General features: G+C 50.9%; 1 protein-coding gene across 2 annotated transcripts in view; it reads left to right on the top strand.

Moving 5' to 3' along the window:
* Nucleotides 1-24,492, top strand: part of LOC147105331 (F-actin-monooxygenase MICAL3-like) — a 161,750-nt gene that overhangs the window by 16,625 nt on the left and 120,633 nt on the right. The window lies entirely within an intron of this gene.

Genomic DNA, 24,492 nt, shown 5'->3' on the forward strand with positions numbered 1-24,492 from the left:
TATAGCGTTTTCACGACCTCAGGACGTCCCAAAGCACTTTATGTAATGTATGTACCTTTAAGAGAGGAACTATCTTTTACAGCCCCTGTATACTGCAGTACCAGTAGTGACCACACCTGTATATAACACCGTGTAGTAATTTGTACAGTTAGTTCCAGCATACCCTCTGTTCAGTAAACACCTGTTATTACCGTTCTCCTGCAGTCCGTGTGTTATTGATACGCGGACACTACAGTGGCGACGAGCAGGTTCGAACTCACCTGCAGTACTGCATCACCTCACGGGGATCCATCCCTGAAAAGAAGCTTCTTGGAGGTCGAAGCCAGAGCAACGGGCGTCGACCGTGGGCAACCGCCCAGTGATCCATCGGAGTTCAGAGAATCGCAGGGGAGGCTGTGGAGAGCTGGGCTTGGTTCTCCAGTCAAGGTGTTCCAGCAAATTGGGCTGGTAGCAGGTAGTGCGCTGACCCTTCCCGGACTGCGGCGGGCTAGAGCTCGATCGAGCGGCTCTGCAAGGGGGCCGAGCAGCGTCGTCGGGAAGAAAAAGAGAGAGAGAGGGTGGAGCGCACAGGGCGCGGCCGGTGCTCAAGAGCCGGGCAGCGTTAAAGAAAAAAAAAAAGGGGGAAGGAAAAGAGACGCGCAGTGGACAGCGTCGAAGAAGAATAAAACTAAGAAAATTAATTAACAAAAGAGAGACGCACAGAAAGCCGCGGGGCGCCGCCATTGCTATTTAGAACGCTAGGAGCAGCGTTGGTTGCAGCGGGGGAAGAAGGAAAAGCGCGGGAGGCGCCATTTTAATCCATTGGGGAAGAAGGAAAAGCGCGGGAGGCGCCATTTTAAACCACCCAAGATGCCGAAGAGTGGCAGCATCACTGCTTTCGACAATGAAATAGAAGACTGGACCACGTATGTGGAAAGAATTGAAGTGTACTGCAAGGCAAATGAGGTGGCCGATGAAAAGAAGGCGTCGGTATTATTGAATTTGATGGGCGCGAGAACATATGGCCTATTGCGGAATTTAGTTACCCCAGCTAAACCAATGGAGAAAAGCTTTGAAGAGATTGTCAATATCTTACAGGAACATCTAAACCCTACACCGCTGCTGATAGCAGAAAGATTCAAGTTCCATAAAAGAAACCAGCACAAAGACAAAAGTAATGCTGACTATCTTACGGAACTACGCAAGTTATCGAAACACTGCCAGTTCGGAGCAGGACTGGCAGATACCTTAAGGGATAAGTTTGTCTGCGGGCTCCAGAGTGAAGGAACCCAGAAACGACTACTTTCGGAAAAGAACCTTACGCTAGAAAAGGCTTTCAGCGTTGCAGTATCCTACGAAGCAGCAGCACGGGGAGCTGCGGAAATACAACAGAAACCGCAAGAATATAGCACCAATGAAATGGCATATGGAGCAGAAAAGTGCTATCGCTGCGGCAGAACAACCCATGACCAGAAGGATTGCTGGTTTAAGGACAAAGTATGCAGGCAATGTGGAAAAGTGGGACACATAGCACGAGTCTGCAGGTCGGGAAAGAAAACCAACACTAAAAGAACTACTAAGGAAAAGTACAAGAAAGTACAAAAGATGACGGACAGTAGTTCAGAAGATCAGAAGAGTGATAATGACTCCGGGAGCAGGAGACTAAGTTGTCTAAAGTTACACAACGTGATCGCAAAGGAGGATCACCGAACCATTTGGGTCACCCTCATGATAGCAGGGTCCCAAGTAAAGATGGAATTGGACACAGGATCAGCCCTAACAGTCATGAATCGACGAGACTACTAGCGGCTATTCTCACACATACCCTTGAAGGACACGTCCATTGTCTTGAAGACATATACGGGGCAAAAAGTCTACCCCAGAGGAAAAATAAGGGTGCCCGTTAAATACAACGGCAAGGAAACACAGAAACTGTATCTATATATACTACAAGATGGAGGACCACCATTATTGGGACGTGAATGGATCTGAAAAATACAATTGGATTGGCATTCCATTCAGGCGCTAACTGTGGCTGACAAAAAGGATGACGACGTCACACCTGGACGACTGTCAAAAATTCTAACTGACGCGAAAGAGGTGTTCCAGCAAGGACTTGGGACTCTAAAAGGCGTAACGGCAACGATAAAAATTGAAGATAATGCAAACCCAAAATTTTTTAAGGCCAGACTGGTACCGTATGCGATCCGCCCAGCCATCGAAGCAGAGCTGGAGAGCCTGGAGCGTTCGGGTGTGCTGTCCAAGGTGGACTGGAGCGAGTGGGCCACACCCATCGTTCCTGTAATGAAGAAATCATTGAGCAGCACACCTGGGGAGCCGAAGAAGGTTCGCATCTGTGGGGACTTTAAGGTAACTGTGAACCCAGTCCTTCACACAGTACAATATCCACTTCCGCGGATAGAAGATATTTTCGCCTCACTATCTGGAGGGAAACGCTTTACGAAGATTGATCTGGCCCAAGCGTATCTACAAATGGAGGTAGAAGAAGCATCTAGAAAATACCTCACGATAAACACTCACAAAGGTCTTTACCAGTACAACCGACTGGTATTCGGGGTAGCATCAGCTCCAGCTATTTGGCAGAGGGTGATGGAACAAGTCCTGCAAGGGATCCCGGGGACCCAGTGTTATTTGGACGACATCCTGGTTACGGGCGAAAATGACAGTGAACACCTTGCCAACCTAGAGCAGGTGCTCACTAGATTACAAGAATATGGGCTACGAGCCAACCGCCCCAAATGCGAGTTTTTCAGGAAACAAATCTCGTATTGTGGCCACGTGATTGATGAACAGGGGTTACATAAGTCCCCAGACAAGATTGAGGCAGTAGTCAAGGCTCCAGCACCGGAAAATGTGTCACAACTGAGGTCGTTCCTCGGGTTGGTGAACTACTACCATAAGTTCTTGCCAAATTTGTCTACAATTCTGCACCCGCTGAACGCCCTGCTGCAAACTGGAGTAGCATGGAAATGGAGTGATGAGTGTAAGCATGCCTTTCAGAAATGTAAATGCCTAATCACTTCAAAAGAAGTATTGGTCCACTACAATCCAACACTACCGATTCGGTTGGCATGTGATGCGTCTCCCTACGGCATTGGAGCGGTGCTGTCGCACAAATTCCTTGACGGTTCAGAGAGGTCAATAGCCTTTGCGTCACGCTCGTTAACCTCAGCCGAGCGTAACTACGCCCAGATTGACAGGGAGGCCCTCAGCCTGGTGTGGGGGGTGAAGAAGTTCAATCACTATCTGCACGGGCAGAAATTCACCTTACTGACTGATCACCAGCCTCTTGTCTCCATTTTTAACCCAAAGAAGGGCGTTCCGGTGATGACGGCGCAACGGCTGCAAAGATGGTCCCTTTTTCTAGGGGCACATCAATACGAAATAGAATATAAGGGCACGAAACAGCATGGAAACGCTGATGGGCTGTCGCGCCTGCCACTGCCTACGGTGGAGGAAGCACCTGCAGTGGACCCTGTTGAGATATTCCATTCGACCATAGTCGAATGTCTACCTGTTACAAACTCAAGTGTAGAGAAGGAAACCCGAAATGACCCGACACTCTCTCTGGTCTATGATTTAACGGTGAAGGGATGGCCAGCACATGGCGACTCACTGTTGCCAGCATTCTCGCCAAGGAGAGAACAGCTGTCAGTGTGCCAGGGGACCTTGATGTGTGGATCCCGAGTGGTAATTCCACCCAAGTTGAGAGATAGAGTGCTCAATGAGCTTCATGAGGGTCATCTGGGAGGGGTAAAAATGAAGAGCCTAGCCAGGGTGTTTGTGTGGTGGCCGGGAATCGATAAAGAAATCGAGGAAATGACCAAGAGCGGCACAGGATGCCAGAAAGTCCAAAACGCTCCACCACAGGCCCCGCTACACCCATGGGAGTGGCCCTCATCTCCATGGCAACGGGTACACATTGATTTTGCTGGTCCATTTATGGACTCAATGTTTTTAATCGCCGTGGATGCACATTCGAAATGACCAGAGGTCATCAAAATGTCCTCCACCACCACGGAGAAAACTATTGCAGTCCTACAGACCATCTTCGCCAGGAATGGCTTGCCAGAACAGATTTGCTCCGACAATGGACCACAGTTTGTGTCCGAGGATTTCCGGAGGTTTTTGAGGAATAATGGGGTAAAGCATTACACATCCGCCCCATATCATCCAGCCACAAATGGATTGGCTGAGAGGTTTGTTCAAACCTTTAAAAAAGCAATAAAGGCGATGTATAACGACAACATACCACTGCAACACAAGGTGGATAATTTCTTGTTTGCTTACCGGAATGCGACACATGCAGTCACCAACCAAGCTCCAGCCATGATGTTCTTTAACCGAAGGTTAAGATGTCGCCTGGATTTGCTCAAACCAAACATAAGACGAGATGTTGAGAATAAGCAATTCCAGCACATCAATGAGAAGCCAACCAGAAGCTTCAAGATCGGGCAACCAGTCTTGGCCCACGACTACCGAACAGAAAAATGGCAGCCAGGAACGATATGCACACGGCAGGGACCACTAATGTACACAGTGGACGTTGGAGAGAGCATCGTGAGACGCCATGCTGACCAGATTCTAGAGTCACAGGAACAAGTCAAACCCATGCCACGATCATACGCACCTGGTGATGAACCCGAAGTACAGATTGCGGCTACCTCAGAATCAGTGGTATTGGAAGCTGACGAACCAACCAATGACAATGAGCCAGAATCGACTCCGCCGCAAGAGCAGGATACTCGAGAAAGGCGCTATCTAGACAGGATCAGGAAGCCTCCTCAAAGACTGAATTTATAAATGATTACTTTCAGCTGATGTATATAGTACAAAGAAAATTGTAATTAGTTATTATTTAATTGTTAAATGAATGTTATGTACTGTTTATCTAAAAGCGGAGGAATTGTAATGTATGTACCTTTAAGAGAGGAACTATCTTTTACAGCCCCTGTATACTGCAGTACCAGTAGTGACCACACCTGTATATAACACCGTGTAGTAATTTGTACAGTTAGTTCCTGCATACCCTCTGTTCAGTAAACACCTGTTATTACCGTTCTCCTGCAGTCCGTGTGTTATTTATACGCGGACACTACACTTTACAGCCAATGAAGTACTTTTGAAGAGTAGTCACTGTTGTAATGTAGGAAACACGGCAGCCAATTTGCACACAGCAAGCTCCCACAAACAGCAAAGAGATAATTACCAGATGATTTGTTTTAGTGATGTTGAATGAGGGATAAATATTGGCCAGGACACCGGGGAGAACTTCCCCTGCTCTTTAAATGTTTTACATCCACCTCAGAGGGCAGATGGGGCCTCAGATTAACGTCTCTTCTGAAAGATGGCACCTCCGACAGTGTAGCACTCCCTCAGTACTGCACTGAAGTGTCAGCCCAGATTTTGTGCTCAAGTCTCTGGAGTGGGACTTGAACCCACAACCTTCTGACGTGGAGATGAAAGTGCTGCCACCTGAGCCATGGCTGACACCTAATCACTTTTGTACGTTTAATCATTTTCTTGTAAATTTTGTAATTTGTTTATATATATAACGTTGCAAACTTTATTCTGAGTGCCTAGATTATCAGCTTATTGCGATAGGAAGAGGCCAGCTGAAAGGGCTTTCAAGAAGTATTTGATGCTATTTCATTGGTGCTGCCTCACTCCTTGTTATTGGGGGCTGTTTACTGACTGCTGATGTTTGATTGGAAGTATTTTGAGTTTCACAATCAGCACTTTCCATTCCCGTTTGCTCTGAATGTACATTACATATCTGATCAGTTATAATCTTGTGAATGTGGAACTGAGGCACAGACTATGCAACATCTCCTGCAATGCCCATCATTAGAGGAACCCTGCACTGTTGCAGATCTTGCCGAATTCAACAACAAGGTGCAAAAATGTGTCCAGTTCTGGCTGGGCTATGTATAGACTGTCTGTGGACACGATAAGAAGAAGAAGTTATAATCTGCAGTTGTTTTATGAAGCTTCCAATCTTCGGACAGACTGGGCTGTCCGCACCACCTCCCCTCCTTCCCTAACGGAGCGGAACATTCGACCCCATATCCTCTCCATCACAAAGACCACTTCCTTCCACCTCTGTAACATCACCCACCTCTGCTCAGACCATCTGCTGCTGAAACCCTCAACCATGTCTTTGTCACCTCCAGACTCAACAATTCCATCTAGAGTCATCTTTTGTTTCTTAACTTGTCCCATTACCATCTCCTTTTGCCTCGCACCATCATCCCTTTTGTCTCTTAATCTCTCCTGCCTTCCATCCTATCACAGACCTTCCCTTCTGTTCCTTCCTCCCCTCTCCCCTCCCATGGCCCCTACACTTGCTTAAAAACCTGTTCCATCTCCAACTTTTTCCAGTTCTGATGAAGGGTCATCGGCCTGAAACGTTGACCCTGTTTCTCTCTCCCCAGATGCTGCCGGACCTGCTGAGTATTCCCAGCATTTTCTGTTTTTATTTCAGATTTCCAGCATCCGCTGTATTTTGCTTTTGTATTAATTCCAAAGCCCTCTTGGTCGGCCTTCCTACCGCCACCCTACATAAACTTCAGCTCATCCAAAACTTTTCTGCCCATATCCTATCCAATCCTGCTCACCCATCATGCCTGTCTCTACATTTGACTCCCGGTCCCACAGTGCCTCCAATTTTAAATTTTAATTCTTGTGTTTAAATCCCTTCTTGACCGGAACAGCGTGCATTGATACAGTGCCTTTAATACATAGAAACATAGAAGATAGGAGCAGGAGTAGGCTATTCGGCCCCTCGAGCCTGCTCTGCCATTCAATGAGATCATGGCTGATCATCCAAATTCAGTACCCTATCCCTGCCTTCTCCCCATATCCCTTGATCCCTTTAGCCTTAAGAAATATATCTAACTCCTTCTTGAATATATTTAATGAATTGGCCTCAACTGCCTTCTGTGATAGAGAATTCCACAGGTTCACCACTCTGGGTGAAGAAATTCCTCCTCATCTCTGTTCTAAATGGCTTACCCCTTATCCTTAGACTGTGACCCCTGGCTCTGGACTCCCCGGCCATCGGGAACATCCTTCCTGCATCTAGTCTGTCTAGTCCTGTTAGAATTTTATAAGTTTCAATGAGATCCCCTCTCATTCTTCTAAACTCCAGCAAGTATAAGCCCAATCGACCCAATCTCTCCTCATACGTCATTCCTGCCATCCCAGGTATCAGTCTGGTGAATCTTCGCTTCACTCCCTCCATGGCAAGAACATCCTTCCTCAGATAAGGCAACCAAAACTGCACACAATACTCAAGGTGTGGTCTCACCAAGGCCCTGTACAACTGCAGCAAGACATCCTTGCTCCTGTACTCGAACCCTCTCGCTACGAAGGCCAACATACCATTTGCCTTCTCAACCGCCTGCTGCACCTGCATGCTTACCTTCAGCGATTGGTGCACAAGGACACCCAGGTCTCGTTGCACTTCCCCTTCTCCCAATCTATTGCCGTTCAGATAATAATCTGCCTTCCTGTTTTTGCCACCAAAGTGGATAACCTCGCATTTATCCACATTATACTGCATTTGCTATGCTTCTGCCCAATCACCCAACCTGTCCAAATCATACTGGAGTTTCTCGGCATCCTCCTCACAGCACACACGCCCACCCAGCTTTGTGTCGTCTGCAAACAATGTAGAAAAATGTCCCACGGCGATTCACAGAATGGTAATCAAACAAAAATGGATGCTGAGACAAAGAAGGAGGTGTTAGGAGAGTGAGAGGTGGGTTTTAAGGAGGGCCTTAAAGGAAGTGAGGAAAGCGGAGGGATTTAGAGAGGGAATTCCCGAGCTTGGGGCCTAGACGGCTGAAGACACAGCCATCAATGGTGGAACAAAGGAAGGGTTTTTCTCTAATTTTTTGCCTCTCCCAGGAGGTTACGTGGCTGCGAGGGAGGGGTTGGGGGGCTAGGGTGGTAGGAAGTGTCAAGTTATGATGCTGCAGCCATCATGAGTGTGGGGCAGGCTTGACGGGCCAGCTGGTCTTTTCCTGCCCCTCAATTTCGTATGTTCGTATCTGCACGGTCGGCCTGGCACCACACAGCCACAGCCTTCCACCCGCTTTGCTGCCCCCTTAATCTCAAGGGGGTGATGCTCACCCATTCCTAGCTTCTACCCTCCTTTCCTGAAGATCCACCGCAGCAGCGGACAACACAGGAGGAGGAAGACGGTGATGATGGTGGCGAAGAGAGGGATGAGGACCGAGCCACCCAGGAGTCGCAGCTGCACGGTACCCCCGTCCCTCAGGGCAGCAACACGTGCCAAGCCTACAGCTGCCCCGCCTCGTTGTTTAAGCCAGTGGAACATGGGAAGCGACACCAAGCTACCAAAGTGCAAGTTGGCATGAGCCGAGGGCCACTTCGTTCCCATCAGCCTTCTGTAGAGCATGAGCGGCCAATCACCTCCGCAGCTCCTTGCCCATAGGGAATGCCATACCAGCTCCTGAGGAGGCAGGCAGGGAGTGTTGGAGGGTGGGGTCCAAAAATCTGCCAGTGTGGGTGTCCACAGGCCGAATGGCAGCAAAAGCTGCTTTAAGAATTGTTTCCAACCTGCATTTATCACGTCTTCACATCACACGTCACAGGTTTAGGTCTCTTCATGGCCGCACCCCTCTCTACCTCTGTCACCTCCTCCAGACCTACAACCCCGCCCCTCCCCCTTCTCCCAAAATCTCCATTCCTCTAACTCTGGCCTCTTGTGGTGATTGAAGGTCAATCATCACAGCCCCAGGACATCAATGCAGGAGTTCCTCAGGGCAGTGTCCTAGGCCCAACCATCTTCAGCTGCTTCATCAATGACCTTCCCTCCAACATAAGGTCAGAAATGGGGATGTTCGCTGATGACTGCACAATGTTCAGCGCCATTCGCAACTCCTCAGATAATGAAGCAGTCCATGCCCGCATGCAACAAGACCTGGACGACGTTCAGGCTTGGGCTGATAAGTGGCAGGTAACATTCGCGCCACAGAAGTGCCAGGCAATGACTATCTCCCCTTGACATTCAACGGCATTACCATCGCCTAATCCCCCACCAGCAACATCCTGGGGGTCACCATTGACCAGAAACTTAACTGGACCAGCCACATAAATACTGTGGCAACAAGAGCAGGTCAGAGGCTGGGTATTCTGTGGCGAGTGTCTCACCTCCTGACTCTCCAAAGCCTTTCCACCATCTACAAGGCACAAGTCAGGAGTGTGATGGAATACTCTCCACTTGCTGGGATGAGTGCAGCTGCACCAACACTCAAGAAGCTCGACACCATCTAGGACAAAGCAGCCCGCTTGATTGGCACCCCATCCACCACCTTAAACATTCACTCCCTCCACCACCGGCGTACCGTGACTGCAGTGTGTACCATCTACAGTATGCACTGCAGCAACTCTCCAAGGTTTCTTCGGCAGCACCTCCCAAACCCACGACCTCTTCCACCTAGAAGGACAAGGGCAGCAGGCACATGGGAACACCACCAACTCCAAGTTCCCCTCCAAGTCACACACCATCCTCACTTAAAAGTATATCGCCGTTCCTTCATCGTCGCTGGGTCCAAATCCTGGAACTCCCTACCTAACAGCACTGTGGGAGCACCTTCACCACACGGACTACAGTGGTTCAAGGTGGCGGCTCACCACCACCTTCTCAAGGGCAATTAGGGATGGGCAATAAATGCTGGCATTGTCAGCGACGCCCAGATCCCATGAACGAATTAAAAAAACAATCTTGTACACCTCTGTGATGCCTCTTTTCAATGCTAAAGAGTTCAACTTTCGCCAGTCTCTTCTCAGAGCTCAGACCTCTAAGACTGGGGCTCAGTCTCATGGCTCTTCTCTGGGTTTCAATGTCTTCCTTGTATCTCGGTGACTAGAACTGGACACAGTACTCGAGGTGCGGTCTGACCAGAGGACTGTATCGTTTGATCGGGACTTCCATTGACTTGCAGAGTACTGTTCTGGCATTGTACTATTCAACATCCTATTGGCTTTGTAGATTGATGCTCTGCCATGGTTGGACATGTTGAGGATGATTTACGTCTCTCTACCGCCCCGTGTTTTAGCGTGGATGGGACGGTTACTAGACAAAAATTGTAAAAATAAACTCACTCTGACATCCCACTCGAGGGGAGCGCAGTACATTTCAAGAACAGGCCTCGATTTAGGCGATCAGAAATCCTAAATCGAGGCCTGTTCTTGCATCTTCCTCAACTTCCTCCTTAGCCACTTCTACAGCACTCATACAACACGTGTGTTCCCCATTTTTCCTTCCTACGTGTTGTACTTTACACTTGTCTGCATTAAGTTTCAAATGCCATTGTTCTGTCCACTAGCATATTTTGTCCATCTCTTTACGTAGTTTCTGAGCTGCCTCTTCTGATTCCACTACCTTCCTAGTTTGGTCTCCTCTGTAAATGTAAATTTGCATTAGGTTTCTGAGTCCACGTCATTGATGTAAATTAGAAACAGTTGTGTTTCCGACACCAAGCCCTGGGACACCCCACGCATTACTTCCCTCATCTCGATGTAACTCTCTACAACAAGTGCTCACTGTTCTCTACCATTCAGTCACTTTCCTGTCCATTCCTAGGGTTTACCCTGAACCACTCCACCCCCCCCCACCCCACAATATTTATCCTTCAACCAACATCACAAAACAAGATTACTTAGTCGTTCATCTCATTGCTGATTGTGGGATCTTGCTGTGTGGCAACTGGCTGCCACGTTATTACAGTGACTACATTTCAAGAGTACTTCGTTGGCTGTGAAGCATTTGGCACGTCCAGAGATCGTGAAAGGTGCTATAGAAATGCAAGTTCCTTCTTTCCTTCTGTGGGTGCCACATCAGCCTGCTAGTACCTCCCCAGGAGATCAACACAGCCTGGCTGCACATTGCAGAGGAGGTCACAAGCAGGGATGTGGTCAGGAGGACCTGGGTGCAGTGCCGCAAATGTTTCAATGATCTCAGTAGATCACGAAACGTTAGTACAAAGCCACACTCAACCTCATCCTGCTGTGCCTCTCATCACATCCCCATCACTCTGCCTTCCCTACCCTACTCCTGCACATCCTTACTCACACCAACTTACCTTGCACCTCCACCCATCCCTCTCTATCTACATTATCACAGCCCCATCTCACTAGCCACCCCTCACACTCACCCTCATCCTACTGCAATCATACCAACTAACAACACACAAGGGTAGGCAGTTGGGTGTTTTATACAATGTTCATGTAAAGTTTCTGTTAATGCGGCGTCAAACATTGAAACCTTTATTTTCAACAGTTTCTGTTCTTGGGCAGATTTGTGTGCACCTTTGGAAGTGGCTTAATGAGTTGCAGTGAATGGTGAGACATAACGGTACCCCCTGTTATGAGTGTGAAAGGAATGGCTTGGGCATTGTAGGGATGCTTTATGGTGTTGGTGTGGGGTGGTGCCAACCTGGCTCATCATGTGGCAGCCAGGGTGTACAACGTCAAGTGAAGTAAATCTGGCCATGGTGAGGCCATCCCTGGCAGCAATATGGTCGGGTGCTGATGCCCTGTGATCTGTGCAGCATCAGTTGATTGTGGATAAGGTTGGTGTTGTTGTTGGTGCTGCTGGTGTTGGGGCTGATCGTGGTGGGATTCTGAGGACCAAGGTGAGAGAGAGGGTACCCATGCTGATGGAATAGATGACAGGTGAATTTGAGATGACAGAAGCAATCTGTCAATGGTGAGAGAGGTTGTTCCAATGGGGTGACACTGGATAGAGAGTTTACTCCAAACACTTGCAACCTGCATAAATCTGTCTTCCATATGCCATAAGCAACAACCTTTGCTGTATCCGTGTGCTCAGCCATTTCTTGATATCACGTGGAGTGAATCATATTGGCTGAAGACTGGCTTCTGTGATGGTGGGGACCTCAGGAGGAGGCAGAGAACGATCATCCACTCAGCACTTCTGGTTGAAGATGGTTGCAAACGCTTCAGCCTTGTCTTTTGCACTCACGTGCTGGGCTCCACCATCATTGAGGATGGGGATATTCATGGCGCTCCCTCCTCCCATTAGTTGTTTAATGGTCTTAGGAGATAAGAAACTGTTGGAATATTGTTATCAAAATAACAGGTCACCTGGTTGCCATTGTGGACTCTGGGCTCACGGGTCAACTTATAAGTCTCTCTTATTTCCAGTATTGGCCCTGGAATAGGTCTGGTACTGTTACTCTCAGTACTGGTCCTGGAACAGGTCTGGTACTGTTACTCTCAGTACTGGTCCTGGAACAGGTCTGGTACTGTTACTCTCTGTACTGGTCCTGGCACTGTTACTCTCTGTACTAGGTCTGGTACAGGCCTGGTACTGTTACTCTCTGTACTGGGTCTGGCACTGTTACTCTCTGTACTGGGTCTGGTACTGTTACTCTCAGTACTGGTCCTGGAACAGGTCTGGTACTGTTACTCTCTGTACTGAGTCTGGTACAGGTCTGGTACTGTTACTCTCTGTACTGGGTCTGGAACAGGTCTGGTACTGTTTCTCTCAGTACTGGTCCTGGAACAGGTCTGGTACTGTTACTCTCTGTACTGGGTCTGGCACTGTTACTCTCTGTACTAGGTCTGGTACTGTTACTCTCTACTGGGTCTGGCACTGTTACTCTCTGTACTAGGTCTGGTACAGGTCTGGTACTGTTACTCTCTACTGGGTCTGGCACTGTTACTCTCTGTACTGGGTCTGGCACTGTTACTCTCTGTACTGGGCCTGGGACAGGTCTGGTACTGTTACTCTCTGTACTGAGTCTGGTACTGTTACTCTCTGTACTGGGCCTGGAACAGGTCTGGTACTGTTACTCTCTGTACTGAGTCTGGTACTGTTACTCTCTGTACTGGGCCTGGAACAGGTCTGGTACTGTTACTCTCTGTACTGGGCCTGGAACAGGTCTGGTACTGTTACTCTCTGTACTGGGTCTGGCACTGTTACTCTCTGTACTGGGCCTGGAACAGGTCTGGACTGTTACTCTCTGTACTGGGTCTGGCACTGTTACTCTCTGTACTAGGTCTGGTACAGGTCTGGTACTGTTACTCTCTGTACTGGGTCTGTCACTGTTACTCTCTGTACTGGGTCTGGTACAGGTCTGGTACTGTTACTCTCTGTACTGGGTCTGGCACTGTTACTCTCTGTACTAGGTCTGGTACAGGTCTGGTACTGTTACTCTCTGTACTGGGTCTGGCACTGTTACTCTCTGTACTGGGTCTGGTACTGTTACTCTCAGTCCTGGTCCTGGAACAGGTCTGGTACTGTTACTCTCAGTCCTGGTCCTAGAATAGGTCTGGTATTGTTACTCTCAGTACTGGTCCTGGAACAGGTCTGGTACTGTTACTCTCAGTCCTGGTCCTAGAATAGGTCTGGTACTGTTACTCTCAGTACTGGCCTGGTACAGATTGAGTACTGTTACTTGCAGTACTGGCCCTGGAACAGGTCTGGACTGTTACTCTCTGTACTGGTCCTAGAACAGGTCTGGTACTGTTACTCTCAGTACTGGCCTGGTATAGATTGAGTACTGTTACTCTCAGTACTGGTCATGGAATAGGTCTGGAACTATTACTCTCTGTACTGGACCTGGTACAAGTCTGGCACTGTTACTCTCAATACTGGCCTGGTACAGGTCTGGCACTGTTACTCTCAGATAAAAACAGAAAATGCTGGAAAGCTTTTTCCAGTTCTGACGATGGGTCATCGACCTGAAACATTAACTCTGTTTCTCTCTCCACAGATGCTGCCTGACCTGCTGAGTATTTCCAGCATTTTCTGTTTTTATTTCAGATTTCCAGTATCCGCAGTATTTTGCTTTTGTATTACTGTTACTCTCAGTACCGGGCCTGGTACAGGTCTGGTTTGGTTCCATTCTTACCCTGATCCTGATGCAAGATGCGTCAGTTGGCTAGGATGGATTGGGGAATGTTACTTAAAGGGTTGACAGTGAATAGGCAATGGCAATCATTTAAAGATCGCATGGATGAACTACAGAATTTGTTCATCCCTGATTGGCATAAACATAAAACAAAAAAGGTGAGTCAACATTGGCTAACAAGGGAAATTAGGGATATCATAAGATTCAAGGAGAGGACATATAAATTGGCCAGAAAAAGCAGCAAACCTGAGGATTGGGAGCAGTTTAGGATTCAACAAAGGAGGACAAAGGGATTAATTAAGAGGGGGAAAGTAGAGTATGAGAGTAAGCTTGCAGGGAACATAAAAACTGACTGTAAAAACTTCTATAGATATGTGAAGAGAAAAAGATTGGTGAAGTCAAGCGTAGGTCCCTTGCAGTCAGAATCAGGGGAATTTATAATGGGGAACAAAGACATGGCAGACCAATTAAATATATACTTTGGTTCTGTCTTCACAAAGGAGGACACAAATAAACTCCCAGAGATGCCGGGGAACATAGGGTCTAATGAGAGGGAGGAACTGTTTCCCTATTTGTAGGGAAATGGTGTTAGGGAAATTGACAGGATTGAAGGCCGATAAATCCCCAGGGCCTGATAATCTACATCCTAGGGTACTTAAGGAAGTGGCCCTAGAAATAGTAGATGCATTGCTGGTCATCTTCCAAAATTCTATAGACTCTGGAACAGTTCCCATGGATTGGAGGGTAGCTAATGTAACCCCACTATTTAAAAAAGGTGGTAGAGAAAAAATGGGGAATTATAGACCAGTAAGCCTGACATCGGTAGTGGGGAAAATGCTAGAGTCCATTATAAAAGATGTAATAGCAGAGCACTTGGAAAACAGTGACAGGATCGGACAAAGTCAACATGGATTTACAAAAGGTAAATCATGCTTGACTAATCTACTGGAATTTTTTGAGAATGTAACTGGTAGAATAGATAAGGGAGAACCAGTGGGTGTGGTGTATTTGGACTTTCAGAAGGCTTTCGATAAGCTCCCCAATAAGAGATTAGCGTGTAAAGTTAAGGCACATAGGATTGGGGGCAAGGTACTGACTTGGATAGAAAACTGGTTGGCAGACAGGAAGCAAAGAGTTGGAATAAACGGGTCTTTTTCCGAGTGGAAGGCAGTGTCTAGTGGGGTACCGCAGGGATCGGTGCTAGGACCCCAGTTATTCACAATATATATTAATGATCTAGACGAGGGAACTAGATGTAATATCTCCAAGTTTGCAGACAACACAAAGCTGGGTGGGCGTGTGTGCTGTGAGGAGGATGCAGAGAAACTCTAGTACGATTTGGACAGGTTGGGCAATTGGGCAGATGCATGGCAGATGCAGTATAATGTGGATAAATGTGAGGTTATCCACTTTGGTGGCAAAAACAGGAAGGCAGATTATTATCTGAACGGCAGTAGATTGGGAAAAGGGGAAGTGCAACGAGACCTGGGTGTCCTTGTGCACCAGTCGCTGAAGGTAAGCATGCAGGTGCAGCAGGCGGTTAAGAAGGCAAACGGTATGCTGGCCTTCATAGCGAGAGGATTCGAGTACAGGAACAAGGATGTCTTGCTGCAGTTGTACAGGGCCTTGGTGAGACCACACCTTGAGTATTGTGTGCAGTTTTGGTCGCCTAATCTGAGGAAGGATGTTCTTGCCATGGAGGGAGTGCAGCGAAGATTCACCAGGCTGATACCTGGGATGGCAGGAATGACGTATGAGGAGAGATTGGGTCGATTGGGCTTATACTCGCTGGAGTTTAGAAAAATGAGAGGGGATCTCATTGAAACTTATAAAATTCTAACAGGACTAGACAGACTAGATGCAGGAAGGCTGTTCCCGATGGCGGGGGAGTCCAGAACCAGGGGTCACAGTCTAAGGATAAGGGGTAAGCCATTTAGGACTGAGATGAGGAGGAATTTCTTCACCTAGAGAGTGGTGAACCTGTGGAATTCACTACCACAGAAGACATTTGAGGCCAATTCATTAAATATATTCAAGAAGGAGTTAGATATATTTCTTAAGGCTAAGGGGATCAAGGGATATGGGGATAAAACAGGGACGGGGTACTGAATTTGGATGATCAGCCATGATCGCATTGAATGGCGGAGCAGGCTCGAGGGGCCGAATGGCCTACTCCTGCTCCTATCTTCTATGTTTCTGTTTCTATGTTAAGGGGAAGCTAGATAAACACATGAGAGAGAAAGGAATAGAAACATAGAAGATAGGAGCAGGAGTAAGCCATTCGGCCCCTCGAACCTGCTCCGCCATTCAATGAGATCATGGCTGATCATCCAAACTCAGTACCCTGTTCCTGCCTTCTCCCCATATCCCTTGATCCCTTTAGCCTTAAGAAATATATCCAACTCCTTCTTGAATATATTTAATGAATTGGCCTCTACTGCCTTCTGTGGTAGAGAATTCCACAGGTTCACCACTCTCTGGGTGAAGAAATTCCTCCTCATCTCTGTCCTAAATGGCTTACCCCTTATCCTTAGACTGTGACCCCTGGTTCTGGACTCCCCGACCATCGGGAACATCCTTCCAGCATCTAGTCTGTCTAGTCCTGTTAGAATTTTATAAGAAGGATGTGCAGATAGGGTGTGACGAAGTATGGTGGAAGGAGGCTCCTGTGGAGCATAAGCACCAGTTGGGCCGAATGGCCTGTTTCTGTGCTGTAAATTCTATGTACAGAAACAGGCTAATCTGCTTTTTAATCTTGCCATGAGAATTGCAGTCAAGTCACCAGCCAACCATCACACAGGGAGAGCAGCCCATTCTTTGCAGTGTGTGTGTGTTTGCTCAGTGTCCCGTGTTTATTTGGGTGGATGCAGGGATGACTCAGTTTACTGACGATTATGTGGACTGTGGGATCTGCCAACTGTTTGGTTTAATCTGTGGTTTAGGCAGATCCAGAGCCAAGTGGAAGATATTCTTGGCAAAACACGGGCGTGTTTCCAGCAGGATCCAGTTGTCAAAATGCAGACTGCATCGCAAGATAATTAGTGGATGAGGAAAACCATTCGGCCCACCTTATCCGTCCACAGAGATCCGAACATCCCCTCATCAGATTGCATCATTTTGTCTTTAACTTTACAGGGAACACAAGGAACTTTCATTGCTCTCCCCACCCCCCAAAAACACACACTCTCCCCACTGTCTGATGTAACACATCTGGTCCTTGAAATTTATTCTGAGAAGATTGGTGCACAAACTTAACACATTCCTAGCGAATTCCTCTCTCCGTTATTTCAATGGAGGCGATAAACTGGTTATTTTTAGTATTTTTGCCTCCAAAAAAAAAGATGTGAAAGGCTGTGCTAAGTGAGTAAAGGCTGATTTGTGCTTCTTGGGCCCCTGTTAAAAGTCATTGCACAATAATTTGTGGCAGTACAGTGAAAGTGGGAAGTTGAGCTTTCTTTCCCTTCAGGTCAGACCTAGAGTTAATGGCCCCGCAATTCAGCAGAAGGGGAGGGGGCGGGGGCAACGGTGAAAATGGACAAAAACGTTTAAAATGGGTTCCGCCGGTCTCTCGCTGACGTTACAATGGGAGGCTGGGGAGCAGAGCATGAGGCCCACCTGGGTATGAAGGAGGAGCAGACTGAGGCTCAACTGCGCACGGCGGAGGTGGGGGGGGGGCAGAGTGTGAGGCTCACCTGGACACTGTGGGGGGGGGCAGAGTGGGAGACTCACCTGGGCACTGTGGGGGGGGGCAGAGTGTGAGACTCACCTGGGCACTGTGGGGGAGGGGGCAGAGTGTGAGACTCACCTGGGCACTGTGGGGGGGGCAGAGTGTGAGACTCACCTGGGCACTGTGGGGGGGAGCAGAGTGTGAGACTCACCTGGGCACTGTGGTGGGGGGGGCAGAGTGTGAGACTCACCTGGGCACTGGGGGGGGCAGAGTGTGAGACTCACCTGGGCACTGTGGGGGGGAGCAGAGTGTGAGACTCACCTGGGCACTGTGGGGGGGGGGCAGAGTGTGAGACTCACCTGGGCACTGTGGGGGGGGCAGAGTGTGAGGCTCACCTGGGCACTGTGGGGGGGGGGGGGCAGAGTGTGAGACTCACCTGGGCACTGTGGGGGGGGAGCAGAGTGTGAGGCTCACCTGGGCACTGGGGGGGGGGCAGAGTGTGAGACTCACCTGGGCACTGTGGGGGGGGGCAGAGTGTGAGACTCACCTGGGCACTGTGGGGGGGGAGCGGAGTGTGAGGCTCACCTGGGCACTGTGGGGGGGGGGCAGAGTGTGAGACTCACCTGGGCACTGTGGGGGGGGGCAGAGTGTGAGACTCACCTGGGCACTGTGGGGGGGGGCAGAGTGTGAGGCTCACCTGGGCACTGTGGGGGGGGGCAGAGTGTGAGACTCACCTGGGCACTGTGGGGGGGAGCAGAGTGTGAGACTCACCTGGGCACTGTGGGGGGGGCAGAGTGTGAGACTCACCTGGGCACTGTGGGGGGGGCAGAGTGTGAGACTCACCTGGGCACTGTGGGGGGGGGGGCAGAGTGTGAGACTCACCTGGGCACTGTGGGGGGGGCAGAGTGTGAGACTCACCTGGGCACTGTGGGGGGGGGGCAGAGTGTGAGACTCACCTGGGCACTGTGGGGTGGGGCAGAGTGTGAGACTCACCTGGGCACTGTGGGGGGGGCAGAGTGTGAGGCTCACCTGGGCACTGTGGGGGGGGGGGGCAGAGTGTGAGACTCACCTGGGCACTGTGGGGGGGAGCAGAGTGTGAGACTCACCTGGGCACTGTGGGGGGGGGCAGAGTGTGAGACTCACCTGGGCACTGTGGGGGGGAGCAGAGTGTGAGGCTCACCTGGGCACTGGGGGGGGCAGAGTGTGAGACTCACCTGGGCACTGGGGGGGGGCAGAGTGTGAGACTCACCTGGGCACTGTGGGGGGGGGGCAGAGTGTGAGACTCACCTGGGCACTGTGGGGGGGAGCAGAGTGTGAGACTCACCTGGGCACTGTGGGGGGGGGCAGAGTGTGAGACTCACCTGGGCACTGTGGGGGGGAGCAGAGTGTGAGACTCACCTGGGCACTGTGGGGGGGAGCAGAGTGTGAGACTCACCTGGGCACTGTGGGGGGGGGCAGAGTGTGAGACTCACCTGGGCACTGTGGGGGGGGGCAGAGTGTGAGACTCACCTGGGCACTGTGGGGGGGAGCAGAGTGTGAGACTCACCTGGGCACTGTGGGGGAGGGGGGCAGAGTGTGAGACTCACCTGGGCACTGTGGGGGGGGAGCAGAGTGTGAGACTCACCTGGGCACTGTGGGGGGGTAGCAGAGTGTGAGACTCACCTGGGCACTGTGGTGGGGGGGAGCAGAGTGTGAGACTCACCTGGGCACTGTGGGGGGGGGCAGAGTGTGAGACTCACCTGGGCACTGTGGGGGGGAGCAGAGTGTGAGACTCACCTGGGCACTGTGGGGGGGGCAGAGTGTGAGGCTCACCTGGGCACTGTGGGGGGGGGGCAGAGTGTGAGACTCACCTGGGCACTGTGGGGGGGGAGCAGAGTGTGAGACTCACCTGGGCACTGTGGGGGAGGGGCAGAGTGTGAGACTCACCTGGGCACTGTGGGGGGGGGCAGAGTGTGAGACTCACCTGGGCACTGTGGGGGGGGGGCAGAGTGTGAGACTCACCTGGACACTGTGGGGGGGGGGGGCAGAGTGTGAGACTCACCTGGGCACTGTGGGGGGGGGCAGAGTGTGAGACTCACCTGGGCACTGTGGGGGGGAGCAGAGTGTGAGACTCACCTGGGCACTGTGGGGGGGAGCAGAGTGTGAGACTCACCTGGGCACTGTGGGGGGGGGCAGAGTGTGAGACTCACCTGGGCACTGTGGGGGGGAGCAGAGTGTGAGACTCACCTGGGCACTGTGGGAGGGGGGGGCAGAGTGTGAGACTCACCTGGTTCACAAACATCTGCATTCCGTGGCCAATGACAGTGAAGGTCACCACTTCCCTCAGCTTTTGTGACCTTTTAAACATTCTCAGGAATCAGCGTCTTTGCTAGTTTGACATTTGGAGATCGATTTATTTATTATCAGCACAACGAAGGAGTAGCAGATAGCCAGGCATATTAAAAGTGGAATAATTTGTAATTCAGTCATTTAATAAGCTGCTCAGTGACGCAGACCTTCCTCCCCTTATTAAAGGGGAGGGGGCCTAGCACAGCACGACCCGGGGCCTAGCTGGGCCACCAGGGATTGGGAGTGCCGGCAAACGAGCCCGGCACTCAAGAGAAGTTCCGGGCTCACGGAGCGCAGCCGGCACTCCGTGGGGGTGGGGGGGGTGCTGCAGAGGAGTCCGGGGGCAGGTGTTGGCAGGCGGCCAGTAACAAAAATGGCTGCCCGGCAATTCCCCTTTAATTTGCGCCGTCCCAGCCGCAGGTAGGCCCCCTTGACCCTGTCGGACATAGCGTCCGGCGGTAAGTCAGGGGGCGCTACTGAAGATCGGGGCTGGGGCGCTGCGCACGCTGATAACGTCATCGGCGGAGGCGCAGTGCCATGGGGCGCTAACGGTTACCGCTGCCGCTAACCTCCCGCTGAATTTCGCGGGAGGCGTTAGTGGTGCCACGCCCGGGCGCTAGTTGCTTTGCGCCCCGTTAATGCCCTCTTAGGGCGCTAATGGGCGGCGCAAATCAACCGAATTTTTCCCCCTTTCTCTTTATTTACTCTATCTAAACCCCTCATGATTTTAAACACCTCTATCAAACCTGCTCTTAGCCTCCTCTGCTCTAAGAACAACCCCAGCTTCTCCAGCCTATCCACGTAACTGTAATCCCTCACCCCTGGAACCATTCTCGTTAATCTCTTCTGTACCCTCGCCAAAGCCTTCACGTCCTTCCTAAAGTGCGGTGCCCAGAATTGGACACAATACTCCAGTTGCGACCGAACCAGTGTTTTATAAAGGTTTAGCACAACTTCTTGGCTTTTGTACTCTGTGCCTCTTTTATAAAGCCCAGGATCCCATAGGCTTTATTAACCGCTTTGTTACCCTGTCCTGTCACCATCAGAGATTTGTGTAAAACACCCCCAGGTCTCTCTGTCTTGCACCCCCTTTAAAATTGTACCATTTAGTTCATATTGGCTCTCCTCATTCTTCCTACCAAAATATATCACTTCACACTTCTCTGCATTAAATTTCTTCTGCCACATGTCTGCCCATTTCACCAGTCTGTCTGTGTCCTCCTGAAGTCTGTTACTATCCTCCTCATTGTTCACTACATTTTTGAGTTTCGTACCATCTGCAAACTTTGAAATTATGCCCTGTATACCCAAGTCCAGGTCATTAATATATATATCAAAAGATTTACCTTTAATAAATCTGTGCTGACTTTCATTTATTAGCCCATACTTTTCCAAAAGTAAATTATATTTGTCCCAGATTATTGTCTTTAAAAGTTTCCCCATCAACATTACGCTGACTGGCCTGTAGTTGCCGGTTTTATCCCTCTCCCCTTTTTTAAACAGGGTATAACATTTGCAATCCTCCTGTCCTTTGGCACCACCTCCATATCCAAGGAGGATTGGAAGATTGTGGCCAGAGCCTCCACAATTTCCACCCTTACTTCCCTCAGTAACCCAGGATGCATCCCATCCGGACCGGGTGACTTTTCTACTTTGAGGACTGCCAACCTTTTAAGTTCCTCCTCTTTATCTATTTTTATTAACCTGCGTCGCTACTTTTAGTGATTTGTATATCTGTACACTGAGACCCCTTTGCTCCTCCCATCCCATTTAGACTCATTCATTATCCAAGCTGCATGTGGCCTCCTTATTCCTCCTACCACCTCACACTTATCTATATTGAAATTCATTTGCCAATTGCATACCCATTCTGCAAGTTTATTAATGCCTTCCTATATTTTGTGCAGAATATCCAGCCCCTGACCTGCTCTCGTAGCCACGGCACTTGTGTTGCTGGTCCAACTGAGCTTCTGGTCAACTTATTACTTCAATCTAAACAGTAATAAGTATAAAGTGACCTCTGGGGTTTTCCACAGACCAACAAGAGCATCAGTTCCCCAAATGTTCAACAGACACTCTCTGGCCTAGAAATTCGGTGGAGGCCCAAACGGGGCGCCAAGCTCGCCTGGGCGCCGGAATTACCGCTGTGATCGGAGCAGTTGTGCCCGCCGGAAATTCAGCTTGAGCGCCCCAAGAGGGACGCGGGGCGCTGCTCGAGGTGCCCTGCGTCCCTCTTGGGGCGCTGAAACTGAATATCGCAGTGCAACGTGCCGCAGCGCCACACGCTGCGGCACGGCACGCTGCGGTACTGCAGGCCTTCTTAAGGGGGAGGGGCCTGCACCAGCACGATGACTGATCGCGAGTGCCGGCAAAAGAGCCCGGCACCGAGGAGAAGTGCCGGGCTCTCGGGACACAGCCGGCACTGCCGGGGGTGGGGGGGGGATCAGGAGGCCGGGGACGGAGGTGCTGGCAGGCGGCCACCGAAAAAATGGCCGCCCCGCACCTCCACCTTAATTTGCGCCACTACCGCCACAGGTAGGCCCCGTGAACCAGGCGCGATTTGCGATCGGCGTTACAGAGGTGGGCGCGACCAAATATCGCGATCGGGGCGGTAGCGGGGCGCTGCGCACACCGATGACGTCATCGGTGGTGGCGCAGTGCTACAGGCTAACGCCGCCATTAGCGCCCCGCTAAATATCGCGGGAGGCGTGGCCAGTGGCACGAAAGCCACTGAGTGCCCTCTTTAGGCGCTAACTGGTGGCGCAGCCCACCGAATTTCTAGGCCTCTGTCTTTTAACCTCACCAGGTTATTCTGCCAATCTCCTACACTTCCCCTCCTCCCCCTCCAACACCGTCCTGATCTCCCATCCTCCCTGTGTTACTTTTGGGCTGCTCCCTCCTCTCTCCCCCTCCTCAGCATGGCTCTTGGGTTTTTCTTCCACTCCTTACCCCACACCACTGTCAGTGTTTCCTCCCTGCACCCTCCCAGCACTGTTCTCGGGCTCCTTCCTCAGCCTATCTCCTCTTGCTGTTGTTTCTCTGGTTTTGAATGCCAATGCATGCTGGCAAGAGGCAGTAAAACTCTTTGCCACAAATATCCACCCCTCCCCCATCGGTGGTTACAGTTATAAAGCTGGGCGGAGACAGGATTGAGCTCAGTGGTGATGCCCTACACAGTTGAATTGCCAGATGGCAATCACCGTTGATGCTCAGGCACCTGAGTGAGGCATTGAGGATGACCACCACCCATAGTACTGCATCCCATTCAGGGCGTCCCACTGTGAAGAGAGGAGGGCGAATATTGGAGCAAACAGAAATTATGGTTGGAGTGGAAGTGTTGTGATTGGCTGCTTGACCTCCTTGGTTGCTAACTGTTTATGCTCCCGGAATGTGACCCACTTGGGCCTGGCAGGGAGCGGAGTGTGAGACTCACCTGGGCATGGCAGAGAGAGAGGGACATGAGGCTCACCTGGGCATGGCGGAGAGAGAGGGACGTGAGGCTCACCTGGGCATGGCGGAGAGAGAGGGACGTGAGGTTCACCTGGGCATGGCGGAGAGGGACGTGAGGCTCACCTGGGCATGGCGGAGAGAGAGGGACGTGAGGTTCACCTGGGCATGGCGGAGAGGGACGTGAGGCTCACCTGGGCATGGCGGAGAGAGAGGGACATGAGGTTCACCTGGGCATGGCGGAGAGGGACGTGAGGCTCACCTGGGCATGGCGGAGAGAGAGGGACGTGAGGCTCACCTGGGCATGGCGGAGAGAGAGGGATATGAGGCTCACCTGGGCATGGTGGAGAGAGAGGGACGTGAGGCTCACCTGGGCATGGAGGAGAGAGAGGGCGTGAGGCTCACCTGGGCATGGTGGAGAGAGAGGGACGTGAGGCTCACCTGGGCATGGCGGAGAGAGAGGGACATGAGGCTCACCTGGGCATGGCGGAGAGAGGGACGTGAGGTTTACCTGGGCATGGCAGAGAGAGAGGGCGTGAGGCTCACCTGGGCATGGCGGAGAGAGAGGGACATGAGGCTCACCTGGGCATGGCTGAGAGAGGGACGTGAGGTTTACCTGGGCATGGCAGAGAGAGAGGGCGTGAGGCTCACCTGGGCATGGTGGAGAGGGACGTGAGGCTCACCTGGGCATGGCGGAGAGAGAGGGTGTGAGGTTCACCTGGGCATGGTGGAGAGAGAGGGACGTGAGGCTCACCTGGGCATGGCGGAGAGAGAGGGCATGAGGTTCACCTGGGCATGGTGGAGAGAGAGGGACGTGAGGTTCACCTGGGCATGGTGGAGAGAGAGGGACGTGAGGCTCACCTGGGCATGGTGGAGAGAGAGGGCGTGAGTCTCACCTGGGCATGGTGGAGAGAGAGGGCGTGAGTCTCACCTGGGCATGGCGGAGAGAGAGGGTGTGAGGTTCACCTGGGCATGGTGGAGAGAGGGACGTGAGGTTCACCTGGGCATGGTGGAGAGAGAGGGACGTGAGGCTCACCTGGGCATGGTGGAGAGAGAGGGCGTGAGTCTCACCTGGGCATGGTGGAGAGAGAGGGCGTGAGTCTCACCTGGGCATGGCGGAGAGAGAGGTATGTGAGGCTA

The sequence above is a fragment of the Somniosus microcephalus genome, chromosome 18 (genome assembly GCF_052327205.1).
Source record: "Somniosus microcephalus isolate GS21.2 chromosome 18, FLI_Smic_1.0, whole genome shotgun sequence".
Taxonomy (NCBI): Eukaryota; Metazoa; Chordata; class Chondrichthyes; order Squaliformes; family Somniosidae; genus Somniosus; species Somniosus microcephalus.